At 38.4% G+C, this 18,483-nt stretch overlaps 1 pseudogene across 1 annotated transcript; it reads left to right on the forward strand.

Moving 5' to 3' along the window:
- The first annotated feature begins 15,079 nt into the window (after nt 1-15,079).
- LOC308621306 (lathosterol oxidase-like) lies at nt 15,080-15,950 on the forward strand (annotated as a pseudogene). The gene has a single exon. The product of its transcript is annotated as a lathosterol oxidase-like (transcript).
- The last annotated feature ends 2,533 nt before the right edge of the window (nt 15,951-18,483 follow it).

Here is an 18,483-nt window from a genome sequence, read left to right on the forward strand (position 1 = left end):
TGTAACATGGATGTGGCATTTACAATAACATAGATGCATCTGGAGGGTATTATGCTTAGTGAAATAAGTCAGAAAGAGAAAGACAGATACTGTATGTTATTACTTATATATGGAATCTAAAGAAATAGACTCACAGATATAGGGAACAAACTAGTAGTTACCAGTGGGGAGAGAGAAGGCAGGAGGAGCAAAATAGGGGTAGGGGATTAAGAGGTACAAATAAATACTATGTATAAACTAGAATAAGCTACAAAGATATGTTGTACAGCACGGGGAATACAGCTAATATTTTATAATGACTCTAAATGGAGTACAATCTATAAAAATATTGAATCACTATGTTGTACACCTGAAACTAATATAATATTGTAAATCAACTATACTTCAATAAAAATATAAGTGAGCATATCACATACTGGGATGCCAATACTATTCTTGCATATTTTGGGGAAAGCCTGAATTTGGATTCCACACTCTTATTTTCCCATTCTAGAATATTGCATGAAGCTTGGTCATATAATCAAATTTGATTCACACATTAGTCCTGTGATAATGTGTATTTGTACACTAATAAACAATGTAAGATCTATTTTTTATTGTGGGCTGTAGCCAAAAAGTTAACAGCCACTGTTTTGTTTTGTTTTGTTTTGCAGTATGCGGGCCTCTCACTGTTGTGGCCTCTCCCCTTGCGGAGCACAGGCTCCGGATGCACAGGCTCAGCAGCCATGGCTCACGGGCACAGCCGCTCTGCAGCATGTGGGATATTCCCGGACCGGGGCACGAACCCGTGTCCCCTGCATCGGCAGGCGGACTCTCAACCACTGTGCCACCAGGGAAGCCCCAACAGCCACTGTTTTAAGCTATTTTAAATGTTTGTTCTTGATGTTACTTGCAGCCAAAGGCCATCACTCTGATAAGCACTTTCCATCATCTCACTTAATCTTAAACAACTCTATTGATTAGGTTTTAGTGAAATAAGTCAGACAGAAAAAGATACTGTATGTTAATCATAATCTTAAACAACTCTATTGATTAAACTTAATCTTAAACATCTCACTTAATCTTAAACAAGTCTATTGATTAGGTTTTAATACCCCATCTTAAAGATGAGAAGACTAAGGCTCAGAAATACTAAGTTGCCTAAGATAATACAGTAAGTATTGGAATATAAAGCAGGAATTTGAATAGACGTATATCTGGTTCTAAAGCCCACTTTCTTAATAGCTATATCAGACAACCTCCCTACGTAATACAAGAGTGCCTTTATTGCAGGTTTGCTCTGGCCCAGGCACTAAACCAAAGACTTTTCCCACCTTACCTTGCTTAAGCCATGCAGGAGCTCTAGGAAATCAGTTTCATTATCCACCTTTTATAAATGAGGAAATAAATGTACCAAGATCTTCAGTAATCTCTCCAAGGTCAGCCAGGTAGTAAGTGACAGAGGGGAGTTGAACCCAAGTCGGTCCGACTCCAAAGCATTCTCACTATATCCCTTAGAGAGATGCCTAAGGGCAAATTCAGATTTTGTGGGTCCTGAAGTGTATACACTTTGGAGTAGGAAACTCTTAAGTTTTGTGTGCAAAATCATTCATAGAAAATTAGGTACTGAGTCACATAAAGGGACCTGAAGATTATTCCTGGTAATTCTGCCCCTGAGCCATAGATATTGCACTTGATTTACATTCATGATTTGTAGTATAACTAACTTTTATGTTCATCAGAACCTTTTGTGATGTGGCTTCCAAATCCAGGAAGGTAAGTAATTTTCCCAGAATCAAAGAATCAGAAATAGTTGTTTGAGAAGGGACAGTTTCAGTTTGATTCTTTATCTTAAAGTCTTTAAAAACCTAAAATAAGAAAACAAATTACATTCTTTTTACATTAATGAAATATCAAAACCAAAATGGCTTCTGCTCAGGCTTTGTTGCTGTCAGCATGACCTCACCCAAGTTCTATTCCTCTAAGCCTCAGTCTACTCAATTTTATTTATTTATTTATTTATTTATTTATTTATTTATTTTATTTATTTTTGGCTGCGTTGGGTCTTTGTTGCTGCACATGGGCTTTCTCTAGTTGTGGTGAGTGGGGGCTACTCTTCATTGCGGTGTGCAGGCTTTTCTCATTGCGGTGGCTTCTCTCGTTGCAGAGCACGGGCTCTAGGCGCCGGGCTTCAGTAGTTGTGGTGTGAGGGCTCAGTAGTTGTGGCTTGTGGGCTCTAGAGCGCAGGCTCAGTAGTTATGGCGCATGGGCTTAGCTGCTCCGCAGCATGTGGGATCTTCCCAGACCAGGGCTCGAACCCATGTCCTCTGCATTGGCAGGCAGATTCCTAACCACTCCGCCACGAGGGAAGTCCCTAGTCAATTTTGGATTGAGGGGAATTAATTAGTTAATCATTAACTTCGTTTTCAACGTGAACATTCTAGGGACCTAATTGAGGCGAGGAACGAATAAAACACTTGCTGCTTGACTGAACTGGCCATCCATTCAGCTGTAACAGTTGAGCTGTTGGTGGAATTAGGTTTTCAACATTCCAATCAGCTAATTAGGATCTTTTGTTACAGCAAAGAGTTGTGTAGGGAGTCAGGACTCACCTACTGGAAGTTACAAAGATGGTATGTTAATGAAGTTGATTGTGGTGATTATTTCATGATGTATGTATATATCAAAAACGTCAAGTTGTACACCTTAAATATACACAATTTTTATTTGTCAATTACACCTCCATAAAGCTGGGGAGCAAAAAAAGAGGTGGAGGGTCATTGTTCTACAATGCAGCTTTATTGCTTTCTGATTCTTCCCCCAGAGCCTCTTGAGAGCTGATGGGTGGGAAGCAGAGAGCACAATCTTCAGGCTGCAGGAAGCATCACTCAGCTCTGGGCACCTTATCTTCATAAGTATTTTCTCTGAATGTTATATTAGCCAGTGGACATGGACTTAAAGTATTTTAAATATCTACATTTCTGGGGCTATACCCTAAGCACATGCACTCCGCAGGGGCCATTCCTCCAAGCTCTTTCTTTCTCCACAGAGCTCCCCTTACAGGAAAAGAGGCAGGACATAAGGTGGAAGGAGAGGCAGGGAGGGAGACACCTAACAAATGATCCCAACCACAAACACTGCCAACCCTGAATAACAGCAGGCACGGCATCCTGACTGATCCCAGGATCTAAGTCAAAACCAAAGTCTTGAAATTGCATATTCCTAATATTTCTAACATGTTTGTTCTCTGAATAGTTAATATTAAAATTATTAAAAATAGTTACCATTACCTAAAATAGTAACCCAAGTAACTATATTCTAGGTGCTTTTCATACATAGTATATCTTCATCTTATAACTATGCCAAGTAGGTATGCCTATGTCCAATTTACAGATAAAAGAAATGAAATTCAGAGAAGTTAAGTAACTTATCCAAGGTCAACAGCTAGTAAACGGCAGTGCTGGAATTTGAACTTGCCTGCATCTTTCTACCACATCACTTTGCCTCTCAGTTAAATCTGCATTTTCCCTGTATTGCTTAAAATGTTATTTGATTGCCTTTCAATCCAGTAGAGTATAAGTTTCTTACAGGGGCTGTTTCAAATGAAGCTTGTAATATTAAATTGTCTGGTACAATTTACACTCAATATGTGTTGGAAAATCAAAAAAAAAAGTCCATCAGGAGAAATATATTGTTGAAAACCAATGACTGCAGTCAGACCAGCAAAGAATCCAAGCTATAAAAAGTACAAATGGTAGTTGCAGGCTGATCAAGAAAAGGACAGTCTGGCTAGGAAGTAGCATTTTCAGCTGTTCCTCTATGTTGGCAGCCTTTCAAAGCCACACAACCATTAAATGCATTAGTATAAGGAAGACTGTGATAACACCACAGTCAGCTGTGCAAAATGAATCTAAGAGTGATTGACAGATAAGTAGAATTGAAGTAGCAAATTGCTAAAAAGATCAGCCCAGAACTGTGAAACATAAAATGATACTTCAGTGTGGGTTAAAAGAGAAAGAGTTGACTTGTCCATCACTAGAGCCACTTTGGGAGATCAGTCAAGTATTTCTTGAACTTCTCAGAACCAGCAGGGATATCTATACTGAATAAGGTTAAACTTCTCCTTGAAGTATCACCTGGACAATGCTCACTACCATACAAAGATCATCTTTGAGTCTAAATCACTTCTGTCTCCTGTATATAGCTCTTTCCCTTCATCAGGAAGATAGGAGACTGGTTTTTAAACAATGATATAATGTTGGGCTCTATATGGTAGAGCTCTGTAAATTTCAGGAAATAGTTTGGGGTTGCCTCTGAAAAAGAGTATCATCAGTGTCTGGGCTCCATTTGTACAAGGAGACTTTGCATTTGCTCACGGTAGACATGGCTAATCAATCACAGTTATCTTCACTGAGCCTCAGTATTTTTCAACACAGCAATTCAGACAACCCCGACTAATTAGGCACTTATGAAGTGAGCTAAGCCATGAAAACAAGAGCCTCACGCCTATTTTATTAACAACTTTACATACAAGACAGCGTAATTATGCAATAATTGTTGAATGAATGAATGTCATGGCTGACTTATACCAATTCTCTCAAATTTAGACTCATTGAATATACTTCTTAAAAGATCACAGGATTTTGGAATCATCTAATCTAATCTCCTGGCAATCATCCTTGGAACCCAAGCTTTCTAACTCCCAGCATTGTATTTCTTATACTCTACATAAAAAGAATTTCCCTTATTATTAAAGGAGAAAGAGCTTGAAAATATGAGACCAGACAGTTTTCTGAGTGGGCCAGGGTTTGTGTTTTTGAAGGTTTTAATCAGAGAGAATACGTTAAATGTAAGGTGATACCAAAAATATGACCCTCAGAAACTCCTGGTCTGGAATAAGCACATAAGTACACAGGGAGGTAATTTGATAAAGTTTCACCAAATCACCTTGAAACTTTTAGTTGCAGAGAAATGTTTAATTTTTCAACAATGACTGAGCAAGGGAAAGTTCTCTACACCTATGTTCTGTGTTGAAGACTGTTGAGGCTTTGTATTCATTCCTTATCCTTGAGTTTGCAACTGATGGTGATGAGGTGGCCGTATTTGGAAAGCCAACCTCAAAGGAGCCCATTGACCAAAGCCAATCCAAAATGAGGAAAGAGAGCCAAGCACTCATCTATGATGACTTTTTCCTCAAACACATTATTCAAAGAGCAGCATTTTGTCCACCTAGCTCAGAACACATGAGGATGAAAGTGTCGATTTCAATATTTTTTCAACTTCCTTTTCTTATATGGATATAAAGCTCTTATTACCTTGTACTGATCTTGAGAAGATAGTTACTGGTCTACAAACAAATTCTTCCATACAAGTTGAATCCTCTGTCTCCCTTTCCCCATTTGTGTTTTGTTCCAAAGACCCCCTTGCTGTCCTGGGAGTAGAAGTGGAGAGGTAAGGATCCTTCAGTTGTCTGAAGATGATGGCTCCCATCATCTCTATGACCTCATCTCTTACCATCCTCCTCTATGCTCTCTTGACTTCAGCCACATTGGCCTCCCTGCTATTTGTTCCTTTAACACACCAGGCACTGCTTTATCCATTCCTTCAGAGACAGGGTTCTCCCAGACCCCCTTGGCTAATTCTCTCTTCTTCTCTAAGTCTTTGCATAAATGTTACTTTCTCAGTGAGGCCTCCCCGAACTCCACATTTAAAATTACAACCTTCAACCCAATTACCTGGCACTCTTAATACCCCCTACTCTGCTGCTTTTTTCCCCAAAGCACATATCACCCTCTAACAGTCTATAAAATGTACTTATTAGGTCTAGTATATATTCTCTCATTCTGCCCTCCAAGGTTAAAGATCTTTGTTTATTAATGCATTTAAACTCCCAGAACAGTAATGAGGATATTATAGGTTTGCAAATACTTGTTGATGAATAAATAAATGAATTCTTAAGAAAAAACTTAGGAAAAGCTGTGAAACAACAGCAACAGCTCAGAGAAGCTAACCAAGGGAGCTCCATCTGGAGCTTTTTATGTTCTCTTTCCACTCAGCCTGAGATTTTACCAATTATAGATTTATTTGCCATAAGGGATATTATCTTTTTTTTTAACATCTTTATTGGAGTATAATTGCTTTACAATGGTGTGTTAGTTTCTTCTTTACAACAGTGAATCAGCTATACATATACATATATCCCCATATCTCCTCCCTCTTGCATCTCCCTCTCACCCTCCCTATCCCACCCCTCTGGGTGGACAGAGAGCACCGAGCTGATCTCCCTGTGCTATGCGGCTGCTTCCCACTAGCTATCTATTTTACATTTGCTAGTGTATATATGTCCATGCCACTCTCTCACTTCATCCCAGCTTACCCTTCCCCCTCCCCATGTCCTCAAGTCCATTCTCTACGTCTGCATCTTTATTCCTGTCCTGCCCCTAGGTTCTTCAGAACCATTTTTTTTCTTTTTTAGATTCCATATAAGGGATATTATCTTTTAAAATGCAAATACTGTGGTGTTTGTGCTAAGGACTGTCAGTTACTAACACATTATTGTGAATCAGTTTGAGTTCAGTCACTCTCTCCCAGTTTCTAATGGAGACCAGCTTCCTGATGAGCACAAGAATGGTAGAGGAAGCTAGGACATTTTGGAAACAATGACTTTAGGGAGTATGGAAGTCCTCGGTGGGCACCAGAGTGGGTAGGTTTAAGGCAGTATAATAGGGCTCAGCCTCTAGGGATGGGAATTCACATTTACATATTAATGTTTAGTTTCTGTGATGATCTTTTCAAAATCCCTCAAAGAAAAGTTTGTTTAGATCAATGACCTCCTCCCCTTAAATCAATAAGTTCTGTTGGCCAAGTAGAGCCTACTTCCCAAAATGCTCCCAGCAGTAGCTTGTTTAAAGGAATAAATGGGAACAGGGATGGGCATTTGGTTTCCTGGATCTCTCACTGTGTCTCTTGCCAAGAGGCTAAACATGCTTATCAGATTTGCTTCATCTAGAAAGAATGGTTCTATGTTTCCCTTGCAGCTCTCTACAGGCTGGTCCAGCTGATTAGCTATCCAGATTTCACCGCCCAACATTGTGGCACTTCTATAATTTATTTGGCTGCCATGAATAACATAAACATTATAGCCTACACAAACATCACTTTATGGGTATTTTATGACTGTTAGATTGTTGATGGTCAAGCTGTTTTCAGAGTCTACACATCAGTCCGTAGTGTCCAGGGGTTTCAGACCCAATCAAAGATCTGAACCAAACAACTTTGGGATAATGGTGAGGGGCTGTGTGGGGTTGGTATAAGCAGTGGTGCGCTGAACTCAAGCTTAAAAGTTTGTGGCCATTAAAGTTATTCATATACTAAGGCTGCAGAAGCTTTATGAAATCATTTTCCTCCCATCTTTCCTGGATACCAAATGATTATTTGTAGTGCAATTTGAGATTTGAGAAAACAAGAAAGGATAGGATGAGAAAGCTATTGACTCTCAAGGCATTGTGTCCCTGTGAGTCAAATGGAGGGATGTCTTTACAGAAAAGCTGAAAATTCCTCTGCAGATTCTTCTGGATTAAAAGTCTTCCACAATAAATAATAATAACAGCTACCATTTACAGAATGTGTACTCCTTGTCAAGCACTGTATATGTAAGGTTGCATTTAACCCTCATGATAGCTCCCTAGAGATGGGTGTTATCTTTATTCTACAGATGAAACAAATATCTCATTGGATATCTGCCCAGGCTCCCCAAATAAGGAAGGGGCAGAATCAGAGCCCAAATTAGTGGCTGAGCTAACATGCATGTGCTTCCTCACTTCATTATACTATCCCCACAGAGGAACCATGAAGGGTATCTGGGTCTCCTGGCTCTGTCTATACAGAATGTATTTCAAGATAGTTGTTTTACACTAGAAATTTCCCCCATTAGAGCGTGGAGTCAGCTTTCAGATTGAGAATTCCCTTCATCTTTGTCTTCTTATCAAGCCCTGTGACCAGAAGAGTGGTGTGGACTCCACCTCTTCCTCCCACCTGGGCAACCAGCTGCCCACAGAAAACATACATTCTTCTCTGCTGCTCAGTGCCATAAGCTTCACATGGAGAGGGCTGCAGATTATACCTGGAGAGCGAAGGCATCAAGATGGCGACATAGGTCATCCCTGACTGTGCTCCCTCTCACAAGAAGAACAACAACTCTTCATGAACAAGACAGCATTAAGGGAATCCTAGAACATGGGGGTGAGGCTGAAGCACCCTCCTCCACCATAGAGACCAAGACACACTGCATTAGAAGGATAAGAGAAGCAGTTACACGTGACTGCATTGCCTCTCCCTCGGGCCAGCACAGCACCCTTTTGAGAAGTCTCCCTAGTGCCTTTGATTCCTCCAATGGGAAAAGAGCACAGGGGTTTCAATCCTCTCCCCCAACACTGTGGGTCACTTTGTGGGAGCCCCTACTCTGGTCTCCCCCTTGCGGATTGTAGGAGAATCACTGGGAATCTGAAACTATGATAGAGAAGGGGGAAGGGACTCGCAACAACCGGCACTCGGATCTTGGCAGATGGAGCTCATTATCAAACAGCAACTTTGATCACCTGTAGACCCAAGTTGGTGGTCCACTCTGACCAGGGAACCCATTGGGAGGCAGAACTGCCTGCCTCTATGTCCTCAAATGAGGAATTTTACCATTCTTACAGTCTGGTTTGCCTACACCCATGAAAAAAACCGAGTCATAGCCCCACTCACTGGGGAGAGTGTTGCCTGACCCCATCTGGCCAGAGGGGTTGGTAAGAGCACCTAGGAGCTGGGTAGCCCAGCACTGCTCTAGCTGAGAGGTGAGTGGGAGCCAACTGCCCACAGAGCAAAGCCAGTACAGGGAGTTCTTCCACTATGCCCAGGCAGAGGATCCATTCATAGCCAAGTCTGACGGTAGCTCAACCCCTCGCAACCAGAAAGCCTGCTTGGAAAAAATTGGAGAGGCCTGGAATGGCCCCTCTCTGTTCCACCAGACAGGGGAATGGAAACACAGCAGCCCTACCTGCTGTAGAAGGTGTTTCCTAGTCCCATCTGTCAAGAAGGGCTAGTGAGAACACCTGGAGCCTGCATAACCCAGCAATGTTTGAGTTAAGGGACTGGCAGACATAACCAATAATGTGCAGAGCAGAGCCAGTGGCCCTTTTTGGCTAGGGAACTTGGGGCATGGGTTGGCTTAAGGCAACAAATAAAGAGCTTTACCAGTTTTAGAGCTGCTCTTCCAATGCTCCTGGGCAGGGAAACAAATTCATAGCCCCACTCACTGCTGAATACCACTCACTGTCTTCAGCCTGCCTGACCAGGAACCTAACTAGAGCACATGGGATGCAGTGTAGCCCATCCAACAGGCCTGCTTACACTGACACTTGAACAGAGAGCATAGCTCATGGCTTTCTCTGTCTGCAGGACAAAACTGGTGACCTAACCTGACCAGAGAATTAAGTGTACACTCTTGCCTGACATGGGTCTCCAAACAATGTGTGTTAGAGGCCCTGGGCCCCATCCTACTGCCCTGCCATAGCAAGGAAGCTAATACATAGCCCCATCTACTACTGAATATAGTAGTCAGTCCCAAGGATCTAGAAAGCCTGACCAGAGAATCCAGGCAAACATGGAGCCCATTCTATAATCTCACTTGAGAACCAAGCCAGCAGCACTCAACTAATGGGGTCCCCATCCCCAGTCAAAGAGCTTGAACAGTTGCCTTGCCCCCAGATAAACCATAATAGCAGGTCCCACCTGCCCAAGAATATTACCAGCAGACACACCCACAACCCAAACTGAGCTGACTAGTGAAAATCTGTCTCTGTCAATGCAAACCTGTAATGTCTAATTACTCAAATGTGCAGATAATGACATAAGGATTCAAGGGTCACAAAAAATCATGTAAACATGACATCAAAGGAAACAAGTAAAGCTCCAACAACTGATGCTAAAGAAATGGAGATCTATGAACTTTCAAAGAGTTCAGAATAATCCTCTTTTTTGTTTGTTTTTTTTGTTTTTTTTAACATCTTTATTGGAGTAAAATTGCTTTACAATGGTGTGTTAGTTTCTGCTTTATAACAAAGTGAATCAGTTACACATATACATATGTTCCCATATCTCTTCCCTCTTGCGTCTCCCTCCCTCCCACCCTCCCTATCCCACACCTCTAGGTGGTCACAAAGCACTGAGCTGATCTCCCTGTGCTATGCGGCTGCTTCCCACTATCTATCTATTTTACGTTTGGTGGTGTATATATGTCCATGCCACTCTCTCACTTTGTCACAGCTTACCCTTCCCCCTCCCCATATCCTCAAGTCCATTCTCTAGTAGGTCTGTGTCTTTATTCCCATCTTACCCCTAGGTTCTTCATGACCTTTTTTTGTGTGTGTGTGAACTATAAGAACATGCAGACAGACAACTAAGCGAAATAAGAAAAAAAAATGCATAAACAAAACAAGAAGCTGGGCAAAGAAGTAGAAACCATTAAAAAAAAACCCTACAGTTGAAAAATATAGTAACTAAACTGAAGAATACAATAAAAAGTTTAAAAAGCAAATTTGAAAATGCAGAACTAGTGAAATAGAGGATAAGGAATTTGAAATTACCTTATCAGAGGAACAAAAAGAAAAATAAAAAAGATGAAGAAAGCCTAAGGGACATATAAGACACAATTGAAAAAACAATATTCACATTATGGGATTTCCAGAAGGAGAAAACAGAAAAGGACAGAAAGTATATTTAAAGCAATAACAGCTGAAAACTTCCCAAACCTAGAACAAGAAGCTGGAAGCCTCAGCATGAGATAAGGCCTGAAAACCAACTGGACTGGAGGTCAGTGACACCTACCAGACCACCCACAGTAGTTAGTCTGCCACAACGGAAGGACCCATGTAGCCCACATAGGGGATATCCCTAGAGCATATACCTCTGGTGACCAGAGGGGAGTGTGCAGCTGGTATGTAGCCTACCAGCTACATACATCCTTTTTATAGGATGTCTCCTATGAAAAACCACTTCTGCGAGGTCAGGAAATGCAAACCTACCAGATACATAGAAATAAAAACAGCAATTAGGCAAAATGAGGCAACAGAGGAACATGTTTCAAACGAAGGAACAAGATAAAACCCCAGAACAACAACTAAGTGAAGTGGAAATAGGCAATCTACTCAATAGAGAGTTCAAGGTAATGATCATAAAAGATCAAAGAGCTTGAGAGAAGAATGGATGAACAGAGTGAGAAGTTAGAAGTTTTTAAACAAAGAATAAGAAAATATAAAGAAGAACCAAACAGAGATGAATAATACAATAACTGAAATGAGAGATACACTAGAAGTAATCCACAGTAGATTAAATGATACAGAGGAATGGATCAGTGAGCTGGAAGAGGGAGTAATGGAAATCACTGAAGCCAAACAGAAAAAAGAAAAAAGGATAAAAAGAAATGAGGACAGCTTAAGAGACCTTTGGGACAACATCAAGCATACTAACACTCACATTGTACGGGTCCCAGAAAGAAAAAAGAGAGGGGCAGAGAATATGTTTCAAGACATAATAGCTGAAAACTTCCCTAACCTAGGGAAGGAAATAGGCATTCAGGTCCAGAAAGGAGAGAGAGTCCCAAACAGAATCAAGCCAAAGAGGACCATACAAAGACACATTGTCAAAACTTGTAAAAAATTAAAGATAAAGACAAACTGTTAACAGCAGCAGGGAAAAGCAACCAAGTTATATATAAGGGAACTCCCATAAGGCTATCAGCTGACTTTTCATCACAAACTCTGTACTCCAGAAGGGAGTGGCATGATATATTTAAAGTAATGAAAAGGAAAAAACCTACAACCAAGAATATTCTCTCTACCCAGCAAGACTTTAAGACTTGAAGGAGAGATCAAAGTTTTACAGGCAAGATAAAGCTAAAAGAGTTCATCACTACTAAATCAGCTTTATAAGAAATATTAAAGTGACTTCTCTAGGCAAAAAAGAAAAGGACACAACTAGAAACATGAAAATTACAAAGGAAAAAGCCCACTGGCAAAGGTAAATATACAGTAAAAGGTTATAAATTAACCACAAAGCTAGTAGGAAAGTTAAGAGACAAAAGCAGGAAACATCATCTACACATCTGCAATAAGTAGTTAAGGGATACACAAGACAAAATGATGTTGGGAATTCCCTGGTGGTCCAGTGGTTAGGACTCCACATGTTCACTGCTGGGGCGTGGGTTCAACCCCTGGTTGGGGAACTAAGATCCCACAAACTGCGTGCAGTGTAGCCAAGAAAAAAAACAAAACAAAACAGAAAGACGTAAAATATGATGTCAGAAACATTCATGGAGGGAGGGGAGTAAAAATGCAGGGTTGTTAAAAGGCCTTTGAAATTGAGAGATATGAAATTTAAAATAATCATGTGTGTATTAAACCTCATGGCAATCACATACCAAAAATCTATAATACAGAAAAGATAAAGGAATCCAAACATAACACTAGAGGTACCGTAGTCATCAAATCACAAGGGAAGAGAACAAAAGAAGAAACAGACAAAAAAGAACAACCCCCGAACAATGAGCAAAATGGCAATAAGTACATGCTTATCAATAATTACTTTAAATGGACTAAATGCTTCAATCAAAGGAAAGAGTGGCTGAGTGCATACAGAGACAAAACACATATATGTGCTGCCTACAGGAAACTCACATCAGATCTAAAGACATACAGACTGAAAGCAAAGGGATGGAAAAAGGTATTTCATGCAAATGGAAATCAAAAGAATGCTGGGGTAGCAATACTTATCAGACAAAATAGACTTTAAAACAAAGACTGTAACAAGAGACAAAGAAGGACATTACATAATGATCAAAGGATCAATACAATGAGATATAACAATTACAAGTATATATGCAGCCAACATAGGAGTACCTAAATACATAAAATATTAACAGACATAAAGGGATAAATTGGCAGTAACAATAATTGTAGGGGAGTTTACTGTCCCACTTACAATGGACAGATCATTCAGACCAAAAAAAAAAAAATCAATAAGGAAACACCGGCCTTAAATGACACATTAGACCACGTGGATTTAATAGATCTATATAGACCATTCCAACCAAAAGCAGCTGAATGCAGTTTTTCAATTGCACATGGAACATTCTCCAGGATAAATAACATGCTAGGGCACAAAAACAAGTCTCAGTAAATTTAAGAAAACTGAAATCATATAAAGCATCTTTCCGACCACAACGCTATGAGACTAGAAATCAATCAACTACAAGAAAAAAAATTGCAAAAAACAAGCGGAAGCTAAACAACATGATACTAAACAACCAATGGAGCACTGATGAAATCAAAGGAGAAAAAAATCAAAAAATAGCTGGAGATAAATGAAATGAAAAAAAAAAATCCAAAACCTGTGGGACACAGATCAAAAAAGCAGTTCTAAGAGGCAAGTTCATAGGGATACAAGCCTATATTAGGAAATAAGAAAAATCTCAAACAACCTAACCTTACATCTAACCTAACTAGAAAAAGAACAAACAAAACCCAAAGTTAGCAGAAGAAAAATAAATAATAAAGATCAGAGCAGAAATAAATGAAATAGAGACTAAAAAACAATAAGAAAGATCAATGAAACTAAGAGTTGGTTCTTTGGTTCCTTAAAAAAATAAAAATAGAGCTACCATATGATCCTGCAATCCCATTCCTGGGCATATATCCAGAGACAAACATGGTTTGAAAGGATACAGGCACCCCAATGTTCATTGCAGCACTGTTTATGATAGCCAAGACATGGAAGCAACCTAAATGTCCACTGACAGATGAATGGATAAAGAAGATGTAGTACATATACACAATGTAATATTACTCAGCCATTAAAAACAATGAAATAATGCCATTTGCAGCAACATGGATGGACGATTATCATACTAAGTGAAGTCAGAGAAAGACAAACATTGCATAATACCACTTATAAGCAGAATCTTAGAAAAAATGATATAAGTGAACATATTTACAAAACAGAAACAGACTTAGAGACTTAGAGAATAAACTTATGGTTACCAAGGGGGAAGGGTGAGGAGGAGGGTTAGACTGGGAGTTTGGGATTGACATGTACACACTGCTATATTTAAAATAGATAACCAACAAGGACCTACTGTATAGCACAGGGAACTCTGCTCAATAGTCTGTAACAACTTAAATCGGAAAATAATTTGAAACTGAATAGAAACATGTATATATATAACTGAATCACTTTGCAGTACACCTGAAACACAACATTGTTATTCAACTATATCCAACATAAAATAAAAATTAAAAAAATAAAAATGAGTTGGTTCTTTGAAAAGCTAAACAAACCTGATAAACCTTTAGCCAAACTCATCAAGAAAAAAAAGAAGGGTCCCCAAATCAATAAAGTTAGAAATGAAAGAGGAGAAGTTATAACTTACACTACAGAAATATAAAGGATCACAAGAGATTACTATGAACAACTATATGTCAATAAAATGGACAATATAGAAGAAATAGTTTCCTAGAAATGTACAATCTCCCAATACTGAACCAGAATGAAAAAGAAAAATATGAACAGACCAATTATCAGTAATAAAACTGAATCAGTAATAAAGAAAAAAAAAACTCCCAACAAACAAAAGTCCAGGACTAGATGGCTAAACAGATGTATTCTATCAAACATTTAGAGAAGAGTTAATACCTATCCTTCTCAAACTATTCCAAAAAATTGCAGAGGAAGGAACACTTCCAAACTTTTTCTATGAGGCTAGCATCACCCTGACACCAAAACCAGAAAAAGATATCACACAAAACGAAATTTACTGTCTAATATCACTGATGAGCACAGATGCAAAAATCCTCAACAAATTAACAAACTGAATCCAACAATATACTTGAAGGATCATACAATATGATCAAGTGGGATTTATCCCAAGAATGCAAGAATGGTTCAAGATCTACAACTCATGTGACATACCACATAAAAAATTGAATAAAAGACTAGCCAGAGCAGCTGAAGCCCTGCAGGAACCAAATTGGCAGCTGGCAGTGGACCCTCTCTAGGGGCTAAGATGCATCTTGTACCCAATTGTTTTTTTACACTATACATATATTCGGCCACATGGCCAGAGGATGACGTCTTCCGACAAGCTATCAGTCTCCTGATTATAACAAATCTCAGTACATATAACCTTTATTTCTTCTTTGCAACACTGAGTTATTATTTTGTCTATGATCATTCATTAATGAAACACTCACAATTTTCCAAGAATCAAGTCTATCAAGAGATTTAGCATTCTGTCCAGTCAATGCCATGGATCAGCATCCTCAGAGTTTCACTGTTCCTGCTAGGTTACAGCAAATTGTATGACAGCATAAAGAGTTTCCATACGGCTGGTTTTGACTCATTGCTGTTATCCTGTTCTTTCTCTTTTTCACTGACATACTGATCTACCGGATTCACAGAGGTCTTCATCATAGACTTATATATAAGTGCTTACACAAACCTCATCACATCTGGAAGATTCTGACTCCATTTACAAGTCATGCTTTTCACCATCTGGCTGGCTTCCTTCAGAGTCTACCTTGCCACATATATCTTTTTATTTTCCCCTTACACACGGTAGTTTATTTAGGTTTGTATGTCTTGGTCAATATCTGGACAATTTCCATTCATGATGGTGACTTTCATGTTCCCCAAATCTTAAGGCCATTTATTAATGGCTCAGCTCATCAGACCACCACATGCTGTTTGACCATAACTATGGACAGTATTTCACATTGTGGGATAGAATTGGAGGCTCCTTCAAAAATCCCTCCTCCTTTGAAGGGAATGGACCAATTAGTCATGTGAAGATGACAGAAGAAGAGAGCAAGAGCCATGCAGGAAATGGTTGTAAAAATGAAAAATTATTCAATGTAGAGTTTACAAAGACTGAGTAGATTATTGCCCAATTATTAAATATTTTTGGTCAAGAAAAATAACCTACATACATACAGCCAAGAGGCAAAGCAAGTGAATAGTATCATTTGAAAATCAGTATTGTGGGTATAGCTGAGTAATGATCATAATGGTAGGTCAAGGGAACATGTCGTGAATACCAAGATTTTAACCTCATGCTTGAAATAATGGACGTTGGTCTAAGGGACAAGTTGTGTCTTTCTAGCCAGCAGAGCTGTAATTTGAATAGCTTGAACAATGATGTTTTAAAAGATAGAGGATAAATTATCAAGGGGACTAGGTTATGCCCTTTTGCCTTAATTCATCCATATTCATTAAAATTCATTGTGCTCAATGGTATCAAGACTAAACACCACAACAAAGAAATATTAATATAAAGATTGTTCCTTGTTTCAAGAATGACTAAGTATTCAGTATTTGTATGATAACGACTACTTGTAGTATTTTGTTCAAGTGGAAACACTGGTGTGAAAAAATTGTTATATAATGTATTAGCAGCTCAGTGGCCTGATTAATAGCAGGTGTTATAAAATTATCGTCTTCCTACACATAGAAAACTTATTTTCTGGAGACGCTGTCAAATATTACATTTTACTGATGAACAAATAAATTGGAATTTTAGAAAATATTAATACTACCATGATTTAATCCAGATCTGGGATTATTTAAAGATTTTGATGGTTACTGTTTTAAATCATTATTTAATAAGTGTACAATTATGTGACTGAATATATTTAGAAAGGGAAATTTGAGGCCCAAATAATATATTTGATCCTACTGACTTTTTACTTAAATTGATGCATTTGTGTCTCAAAGTTACAATCCTTTTCTATAAAAGGAAATAGTTGCCAAATATTTAGGACTATCACTGAAGACTAGTTTTGAAATCTTATTTTCCCTCCTTTTTCTTTACTTTTCCCCATTTCCTCTATAAAAAGATTTAACAAATACTTTTATAAAGAAATGTCATGTGTTACAACAAATATGTTGGGAAAACATGGTTTGCAAAGACATTCTATAATCTATTTATGTAAAAATCAATAAAAGTTGATTATGACTGTTTAAAAAATTGAATAAAAATAATATGATCATCTCAATGGATGCAGAAAAAGCCTTTGACAAAATTCAACATTCATTTATGATTAATCCTGTATACCCACTTTGTGAAGAGCTAACACACCTCAATGCAATAAAGGCCATATATGAGAAGTCCACAGGCAACATCATACTCTGATAAAAAGGTGAAAGCATTTCCTCTAAGATCAGGAACAAGACAAGAATGTCCACTCTCCCCACTTTTATTCAGCATAGTATTGGAAATCCTAGCCACAGAAATCAGATAAGAAAAATGGGAAAGAAAGAAGTAAAATTGTCACTGTTTTCAGATGACATGGTACTATACATAGAAAATCCTAAAGATACCACTGAAAAACTACTAGAGTTCAATGAATTTGGCAAGGTTGCATGATACAAAATTAATATACAGAAATATGTTGCATTTCTGTACACTGATTATGAACTATCAGAAAGACATTTTAAAAAGAGTCCCATTTATCATCATACCAAAAAGAATAGGATACCTAGGAATAAGTCTAACTAGGGAGATAAAAAGACTTGTACTTGGGAAACTATAAGACACTGTGAAAGAAACTGAAGATGACACAAATGGAAAGATATACCATGTTCATGGACCGGGAGAATTAATACTGTTAAAATGATCATACTTCCCAAGGCAATCTACAGATTCAACGAAATTCCTACCAAAATACTGAACATATTTCACCCAATTAGAATAAGTAATTCTAAAATTTGTATGTAAACACAAAAGACCCTGAACAGCCAAAACAATCTTGAGAAAGAAGAACACAGCTAGAGGTATCACATTCCCTGACTTCAGACTAGAATACAAAGCTATGATAATCAAAATAGTATAGTGCTGGAACAAAAACATACACATAGATCAAAGGGAAGGAACAGAGAGCTCACAAATAAACCCCCACATTTACGGTTAACTAATCTATGATAAAGGAGGCAAGAATTTACAACGGGGAAAAGATAATCTCTTCAATAAGTGGTGCTGAGAAAACTGAACAGCTACAGGTAAAAGAATGAAATTAGAACATTTCTTCACATCATATACAAAAATGAACTCAACATAGATTAAAGTCCTAAAGGTAAAACCAGAAACCATAAAACTCCTAGAAGAAAACATAGGCAGAATACTCCTTGACATAAATCATAGTAATATTTTTTGTTTCCTAAGGCAAAGGAAACAAAACCAAAAGTAAACAAATGGCACCTAATTAAACTTAAAAGCTTTTGCACAGCAAAGGAAACCACTAACAAATAGGAAAACAACCTACAGAATGGGAGAAAATATTTGCAGGTGATGACTATAACGGGGTTAATATCTAAAGTATATAAACAGCTCATACTACTAAATATCAAAAAAGCAAACTCAATCAAAAAATGGGCAGAAGACCTGAACAGACATTTTTCCAAATAAGACATACT

This window comes from Mesoplodon bidens (assembly GCF_964165515.1).
Source record: "Mesoplodon bidens genome assembly, chromosome: 8".
Classification (NCBI taxonomy): Eukaryota; Metazoa; Chordata; class Mammalia; order Artiodactyla; family Ziphiidae; genus Mesoplodon; species Mesoplodon bidens.